The following is a 9,152-nucleotide window of genomic DNA, read 5'->3' on the forward strand; positions in this document are numbered from 1 at the left end:
GACAGCCTAGGTCTCAGTCACCCTCACAGCCCAATGTCCAAGGCCGTTCCTTCACCAGGAGCTGCTCAGTAAGTGCTCGTGGAGCGACTAGATCAGGGAGGCTAAGGGGGGGCACCCAGCGCAGCTCAGAGGCGAGGATGGGAGGTTGGAGGTGCGGGGTGCCCAAAGCTTGGGCCGCCCCTGACCTCCTCCCGCTCCATCCCCTCTTGCCTCCCTCGGGTCCTTAGACTCTCATCTCTCCATCCTGCCAGTCAACATATTTGGTCTCACCCATCCTAAGAAAACTTTCCCCCTCAACCGTCATCAGCCTATCCTTCCCTTCAGTATCAAACTTCAAAAAATAATGGTTTCTATTTGCTGCCTGCGCTTTCTCAGCTTCCACTCACTCTCCAATCTCCTGAATGTGTCTGCTGTCCCCACCAGCGGCCCTTCCAGGCGTTGTCCACCCACCGGCCCGTAGTCCTCCTCAAGCCCAGCTTAGACCTCCCATTTTAGGTAAACATCCCTGGCCTCCAAAGCAGGCTTAGATGTCCCTTCCCTGTACTTTCTCCAAAACGCTGGCCCTTCTTGGCTTCCGTGAGTCTCCCTCTATCTCTCTGACCAGTTTTTGTCTCTTTTGGGGTTCTGTTCCACCAGCTCTGAAGAATGGGTTCTAGCCTTGCCTCAGGCTTCTCTCTCTGGATTATGGTCCCTCAGTGCACTCCCCATGCACTCCCCAAGGCTTTGTTCATGACCCAAATGTTAAAGACCCCAAACCTTTATTTCTGACCCTAAATTCTCCCCTGACCTCTGGATCCCTGTCTCCAATTTCCTACAGGATTTCTCCTCCTGGATGTCCTCATGGGTTCCCCTCCACCTCAGAATATACGACTTGAGCTCATTACCTATACCTGCCACCTGAACCCAATCCTCCTTCCCGCTTCCAGGTGAAAGCATCACATCTGTCATCCCTAACAATTCCTGGGCTCCAGCCTCATAAGCTATGACCCCTCAGACACATCCAGCACTGCCGGGACTCCAGCCTTTTGTTCATGTCACTCTCTCAGCCTGGGACGTCCCCTCCATTCCATGGAATTTCTTGAAAGCAAACACATGTCGGTCATCTTTACGCACCCTGTGTCTCCTAGCCTTGTGCCTTGCACAGAACAGGGACCTCCTGAGTACTGAACGAAGGCCTCCCAGTTCTCAAATGTCACTTCCATGCTCCTTCTCCTGACCACTGCCCACCTTCCATCCTGGTGAGATGTGACCGTCCCTTCCAGGTCCGTTCACTCAACAAATATTTCACGAGTTCCTGCTATGGTCCAGGCACTGTGCTGAGAGGGAGGGATACGAGAAACTTCAGTCTAGGTTAATAGACTGTCAAGGAAGCAGTTATAACACTGAGAGAGGTGCTGTGATGGGGGTCCTCTGTCACACACCTTTCCTATAGAGAAATCAATATGAAAAGCCAAACCATGACCATCATGCTAATTGCGGAGCGTGGTGCTGGACAGAGTGGGGAGGGGCCTTGGATGAATCAAATGTTCCTTGATATCTCAGTCCATTCAGGCTGCTATAACAATGTACCACAGACTGTGTGTAAACCACAGAAATTTATTTCTCACCATTCTGAAGGTTGGGAAGCCCAAGGGCAAGGCACCGGGATGGTTGAATTCTGGTGAGAGCCTCCTTCTTGATTCATAGCTGACAGCCCTCTCTCTGTGTCCTCACATGGTGGAAGGGGTGAGGAAACTCTGTGGGGTCGCTTTTACGAGGGCACTAATCCCATTCTGGAAGGTTCCAGCCTCATGACCTAAGCACCTTCCAAGGGCCCCACTTCCTAATACTGTCATCTTTAGGGATTAAGATTTCAACATATGTATTGGGGAGGGAAGGGTGCCAACATCTGGACCATAGCATGTGATAACTAGATGTGGCTGCTCTATAGCCCTGCACCTGCCACAGGCCACAGTCCCTTTCCCTGAGCAACATCGGGCCAGTCACTCCCAACACCTTCTTCAGCTGGTCCCCTTTTTCTGACCATCTGGGTGGCTCAGTTGTTGAGCGTCTGCCTTCGGCTCGGGTCATGATCCCCAGAGTCCTGGGATCGAGCCCCCAATCGGGCTCCCTGCTCGGCGGGAAGCCTGCTTCTCCCTCTCCCACTCCCCCTGCTTGTGTTCCCTCTCTCGCTGTCCCTCTCTCTCTCTGTCAAAATAAATAAAATCTTAAAAAAAAAAAAAAAAAAGATGCAAGCGCTCCTGCTAGAAAACCGTATTTTCAGAAGTTTTCTGTGAGCTCACTGAAATTAAGGATGGGGCCAGCTCCGTGCGTCCGCGCCCCCACATGTGTGCAGTCTCAGCTCTGTCTTTTCACTCTGTACCCCTGCCCTCCTCCTTCAACAACCGTTCTTCAGAAAACATTTCAAGTCACTTATATTCTCTTACGAATTCATGTCAGTCCCTTATTTTCCCAGGGACATTTGCCTCTTATGTCTTATTTCTTTTTTTTTTTTTTTTAAAGATTTTATTTATTTATTTGAGACAGAGAGAATGAGAGAGAGAGAGAGCACATGAGATGGGGGAGGGTCAGAGGGAGAAGCAGACTCCCTGCCGAGCAGGGAGCCTGATGCGGGACTCGATCCAGGGACTCCAGGATCATGACCTGAGCCGAAGGCAGTCACTCAACCAACTGAGCCACCCAGGCGCCCCTCTTATGTCTTATTTCTAATTATGGTCTCCAGTTAAGGGGATTCCAAGCATCGGCTAAGAAGCAAACGTGGTTGGTAAAATGTGCAGCGGGAAGAACCTTCCTTCTGGGACTTCTGTGCTGTCACCTATAAACCGAGTGGGGGGTGTTTGATTTCCGGCTCTGGAATCTCTGAGATGTTGATTTGTCGGGTGTTAGTAAAAGCTCGTTGTATTAGTCATGTTTCTCCAGAGAAACAACCAATAGAAAGCACCTAGAGGGAAAGGCTTGTTACAAGGAATTGGCTCCCACAACTGTGGAGACTGACAACTCCCAAGATGCGCAGGTGGAGTTGGTGAGTTGGAGACCTGAGGAAGCCAGCAGGTAGTTCCAGTCCAAGTCTGAGGGCCTGAGGAGCAGGAACACCGAGGTGTAGCTCCAGTCTGAAGGCCAGCAGGCTCACGGCCTAGGGAAAGCCGATGTTTTAGTTTGGGTCCAAAGGCAGGAAAACGTTGACGTCCCAATTTGAAGGCAGTCAGGAAGAAGGAATTCTGTCTTGCTCAGAGGAAGGTCAGTTTTTATGTTCTGTTCAGGCCTTCAACTGATTGGACAGGGCCCACCCACATCTGCTGTCCTCGGTCTTCAAATTTAAATGCTAATCTCATCCAAAAACACCCTCACAAACACAACCAGAATAATGTTTGACCAAGCATCTGGGCATCCCAGGACCCCATCAAACTGACACATAAAATTAATTGTGGAAGTAAATGATGGATCAGGTTTGAGGTTTGAGAGGCTGGGGTGGCTGTGAAGGGCATAAAGAGGTAGACAGAGCCCCCACCCCTGTGAAGGAGCTTCCCTGCCATGTGCGGGTGAGTCACCTGAGGCTGCCACCCCTCAAGGGTGGGGCGGTGAGTTCAGCGCGCTGGGGAGGACTCAGGCTGTGAGCAGGCCCGCAGGGCAGCAAGCGGGCGGAGAAAGGGAGATGGGTGTGGTTACTAGATCAGTCCCACAGACAGGCCACCGGACAGTGAAAGTGAGGTTACCAAGGAGGCAATCAGCGTGAGGCACATTTAGGATGCAGAATCAATGAGACTCAGTGGTTTTCTTTATGACTAATGCGTGAAGACCAAGAAAATGTATGTACGATTGATTGAAATGCTCATGTATTTCAAGTGTTCATTAGGTGAAAACCACGTTGAACTTGTTTCGTAGAAGGAAATAATCTTTGTCCTGGTGGTGCTTTCTCCTCCTCTCCTTTACGCTCCTACGTATGGTTGGTACTGGTCAGATTGCCTGCACTGTTAGGAGTAACTTTCACCAAACCTGTCTTGTTTTCCCACGGGGAAATCTGAGCACTCGAGAGCAAGCACCACACTTCATACACCTTCAGAACCCCCCCTTCGCTGTACGCACCGTGGTGCCTTCTGCCTCCCGGTCTGTCTGTAAACAGGAATGGTTGATTAGTTGGTGCATATCAGAAGGTGGGGAAAGACGGATCAAAAATCCTTCACCTTAAAAAAAAATAATAATAACCTTTTTATTTTGGAATACCATTAGATTTACAGCAAAGCTTCGGGGATAACGCAGAGGCTTCTTGTAGACTCTGCACCTGCACCTTTTGTAATCAGTGTTAGAGCAAACACAGCCCTGAATCCGTGTGCCCTTGGACGCGTCACATCCTCCCAGTTGGCCTCAGTCCTGTCACTGGTCAAAGAGGGGTAACAGTGTCTGCCCCCCCCACGCTGTCCCCATGTCACTGGAATAAAGTCACTGGGATGAGGCCAGCCTGTGGGGTGGTCTGTGGGTCCGGCCTGCTGCCCCCGGAGCCCGCCGCCTCCCCCGGGACCTTGGGCTCCTGGCAGCCGGCGGGCAGGGCCCAGTGCGCCTCCTCGCCTCCCCATCTGAGCTGCCACCCTGTCTTTCGTCAGCACAGCCCCAGGGCTAACGTAGGCTCCAGCATATGGGAAGGTGGACAAATACTATTTGATGAAAAGGAGGAGAGAACATTACCTGGGGACCATAAAGTGCTCAAAAGTTTCTGGGGCAGTGGGGGCACTGGGCACAGAATGATGGAGAGGTCAAATGCCGGTAAGGGGCAGACCGGGGTCAGGCGACCCTGTCACCAGGGCATGCCTCCTAATGTGTGCAGACATCCAGCGACAGTGCTGGGTGTCAGAAAGTCCCTGCCTCAAACGGGCCTCCAGCCAGTGCTGACGAGACGGCCAGGTTGCTGTAATCAAATCGGACCCTGGAAACCAAGGGTTTTTTCCCCAAACGCACAAGAAATAAGCCGAGACCCCAGCTGCCCACTGGCTGTTCCCCACTCCACTCCTCCTGCTCCCCCATCCCACTATACCTGGCCCTGCAACCACAGGCACCCCAGGCTGGAAAGAAGACCCGCGAAGGTACAAAGGACGGGGCACCCCTGACCCAACCCCACCCCCGTCCCCCTTTCTCCGATTCCTAGGCTCAAACCACAAGCTAGGACCCGGGCTCCATCTCTCTCTGGGAGATGGGCAGGGTCCAGCCTGATGGGGCCAGAACAGGGTGTGGAGTAGTCCGACCCTTCCTCTCTCGACCACAGAAGAGATCTTATTTTCCCCTCCTCTAGACTCTCTGGTTTCTGCTCTGCATTTTCCACTCATATCCTGCCTCATACATATTGGTACATTTGATTCACAGATGCTTGTTCTTCTCACCGAAATTCAGGGGTCTTCTTTTTTTTCTTTTTTTAAGATTATTTATTTATTTATTTATTTGACAGGGAGAGCACAAGCAGGGGGAGCGGCAGGCAGAGGGAGAGGGGGGAAGCAGGCTCCCCACTGAGTAGGGAGCCCGCCGCGGGGCTCGATCCCTGGATCCTGGGACCGACCGAGCCACCCAGGCGCCCCTCAATGGTCTTTAAGGGCACAAGGTAGAATGCGCTTGTCTGAGACCCCACATGGAGAGGACTCCCTAGCGTGTTCCTTCGTTGTGAGGTCTTTGAGGCTACTGGCAGCCTCCTCCTCCTCTCCAGAGTCCCCTTTCTTCCTGCTTCTCTCCTCCCCTGTCCTTAGCAAATTGGTGTTTCCATGAGGAATGTAGTTGAAAACCTGAGGAACTACCAACACAAGGCCCCAGTGCCCGTGAGCTAGTGTAGCTGGTCCCAGACATCAAAAGTCTGTGCTAGAAAAGCCCGGGTGAGCCCCGGCTTCCTGTTCCCCGAACGTTCCCAGTCTCCTCTGGCGTACTCCGAAACGGTTTGTACCAGCGAGGGGGAGGGCTACCGGCCCAGTGGGCCAGGTTCAATGTTCTGGCGGCAGACAGGCTGACATTGATGGTTGACTGGTGGTTCTTATTTGCTTTTTCCCACATCCCGCACACACAACCAGACACTAAAAGCCTCTGGGCCAGGCCTGTTCCAGTGTGAGAGAAATTAGAGAAGTAAACTGTGTGTGTGTGTGTTTACAGTCTTGAAATTGAATTGGAAGTATCAGTATAAACTCGCAATGTGTTTACGTTTTAAAAAAATTTCCCAGCTTTATCCACTGGAAAGGCCTAAATCCAGTGACATACCCAGTAATGGGCACCCCTGATGCAGATCTTATGATCTCTAAAAACCTTACCCCACAAAAAGCAATCAGAGACCCTTAGAAGAAATAGCTCCTCCCGAGTCTGTAGCAGGAAATACACAAGATGAGCCTGGACATCTAGTCATGCCCGAAAGCAAAGAAGCTCTCAAGGACCAAATAAGATGGTGTCAAAAGGACTCAGAAATCAACTTAGGGGCGCCTGGGTGGCTCAGTTGTTAAGAGTCTGCCTTCGGCTCAGGTCATGGTCCCAGGGTCCTGGGATCGGGGCGGGCTCCCTGCTCAGCGGAGAGCCTGCTTCTCCCTCTCCCTCTGCCTGCTGCTTACCCTGCTTATGCTCTCTCTCTCTCTCTCTCTCTGTGTCAAATAAATAAATAAAAAAAAAATCTTTAAAAAAAAAGAAATCAACTTGAAGAGGCTCCCACTGGCCGACAGTAGGAGTGATACAGGCATGAACAACATCTGCAAAGGACCAAAGCACATCAAATATGTCTAAATCCATTAACACATAATGACACTAAGGGAACAGACCTCTCCGGCATCATCAGGGCAGTTAGGGAATCCATTCGTTATTTTGAAAACTGGTAAATACAAGGAAAGAGTCAAGCACTTTTTGAAGAAATATAATTTTCCACTGCCTATGAGATAATGGGTATAAGTAAAGATATCAGTGACTACTAACATCAAAAAAGAAAGACAAGCAGACATTACGTGCTCCCCTCTAAGGAAGTACACACATCTATTAGGTATTCTTACAAAAACAAACAAATCAAATCTGATCTGGTCTCTGACTTTAATTACCAATTTACAGAAAATACAGGGGCAGTAACATGTGACATGTCACTCTGGGAATGTAATCCACAAAATGTAGATGATCTATAAGAAAACAACCCAGTTTCTTTAACAAATGACAAGGAAAAAAAATGAAAACTGCGGAGGTACCTGCGGATTACGAGAGATCTAGGAGACACATCAACCAACTGGAACATCTGGAACTTATTTAGGTTCCAATTTGAGCAAAAACTATACAAAATTATGGGACAGGGAAATGTGAACACTAGATTTTTGATTACACTAAGAAATTATTATTAAAAAACATTCTGAGGGGGCCTGGGTGGCTCAGTTGGTTAAGCGACTGCCTTTGGCTCAGGTCATGATCCTGGAGTCCCGGGATCGAGTCCCGCATTGGGCTCCCTGCTCAATGGGGAGTCTGCTTCACCCTCTGACCGTCTCCCCTCTTATGCTCTTTTTCACTCTCTCTCTAAAATAAATAAATAAAATCTTAAAAAAAAAAAAGAAAAACATTCTGAAGTACTTAAGAATGAAGTATGAATGAATGGAATGAAATCTGCTTCAAAATTTTGTAGAAGGAGTATAGAGAGCTATTGTTAAATGAGTTAAATATTTAAAGGCCTGTGTCCTTATGATGGGACAATCAAATCTGAATCTAATCAAGCCTCTGGATCTTGTCACCAGCTCAAAGGGAAAAAAGGAGAGAAAGAGGAACATCTTCAATAATACTGAGGATACAGTAACCCGATATAGAATATGGGCAATTCTGGAGGAAAACATGACTCTTTCTTCACAAATGCATGGCAAAAAATAAATAAATAAAAAGAGGGAAATTGTTACAGTTGAAAAGAAACCAGAGACATGGCCGCTAGACGTGATTTATCTTGGTTGGATCTTGATTTGAACAAACCAACTGTGAAACGCCATTTTTTGAGCAATTGGAGAAAATTATATGTGGATTGGGTAATCAGTGATAATAAGGAATTGCTGTTTGTTGGATATGTTCATGGTATTGTGATTAAGTTGCTAAAAAGTCCTACTTCTTAAAACACACACTGAAGTATTTACAGGTGAAATGAAATTGTGTCTGCCATATGCTTTAACAATTTAACAGTGGGGAGGGAGAGTAGATAAAATTAAAATGGCAGAATGTTAGTAATTGTTAAAATTGGGTTCATTGTACCAGGCTCATTATTCATCTATGTTTGAAATTTTCCATAATAAAAAGTTAAATATAGAACATTTTAAAGATTTTATTTATTTATTTGAGAGAGCACGAGCTGGGGGGGGTCGGGGGGGGAGGAAGAGAGGGACAAGCAGACCCCCCGCTGAACTCCAGGACCCTGAGATCATGACCTGAGCCGAAGTCAGACGCCCAACTGACTGAGCCACCCAGGCACCCCCCACCTTTTTAAAGACTGTATTTATTTAGAATAAAATATAGAACATTTTAAAAATAAAGCTAGTCCTTTTTTAAAAAAATTTTTTTAATTTATTTAAGTAATCTCTGCACCCAGTGTGGAGCGGAAACTCCCGACCCCAAGATCCGGAGTCACATGCTCTAACCACTGAGCCAGGCAGGTGCCCCAAATAAAAAGCTAGTCCTGCACATGGTGTTAACTGTACGGACCACAAGAATCCGGAACGGGAAGGCCAGCCAAGTTTGGAAGGGTGAGAGAGGTGGCATGGCAGGGAACACTCTGAATCTGACCTAAGCCTGGCAGGAAGGGTGAAGGAGACAGGAACCAAGGCTCAGTGATGTTGAAATCCTAGCCTACACGTGCCAGGTTCCTTCCTACTTCCTATTGCTGTAGTTGATAGAGGGTGCTTGTTCCAGCTTTTTGGCCACATTGTGAGCCCTTTGAGAAGGAAAATGTCCCCACTCTCCTGCACTCCGTGTTTTTCCTGCCCCCCACCCCCAAATTCCCAAACTCTCTAACCCAAGGGGTAGCACATCCAAGCCCAATCGCCAAACATTGGACGAGTACTGGTCTATGGCTCCATCTGCTGGTGACACTGGGAACTGAAACTGCCCAAACAGGGTCCCTATTGAGAAGGAAGCTGAGGGTAATTTGAGAGAGATCTGAGCCTTCCCCATCAGGAAAGATAAACACAAGCCAA

This window comes from Halichoerus grypus, chromosome 7 (assembly GCF_964656455.1).
Source record: "Halichoerus grypus chromosome 7, mHalGry1.hap1.1, whole genome shotgun sequence".
NCBI lineage: Eukaryota > Metazoa > Chordata > Mammalia > Carnivora > Phocidae > Halichoerus > Halichoerus grypus.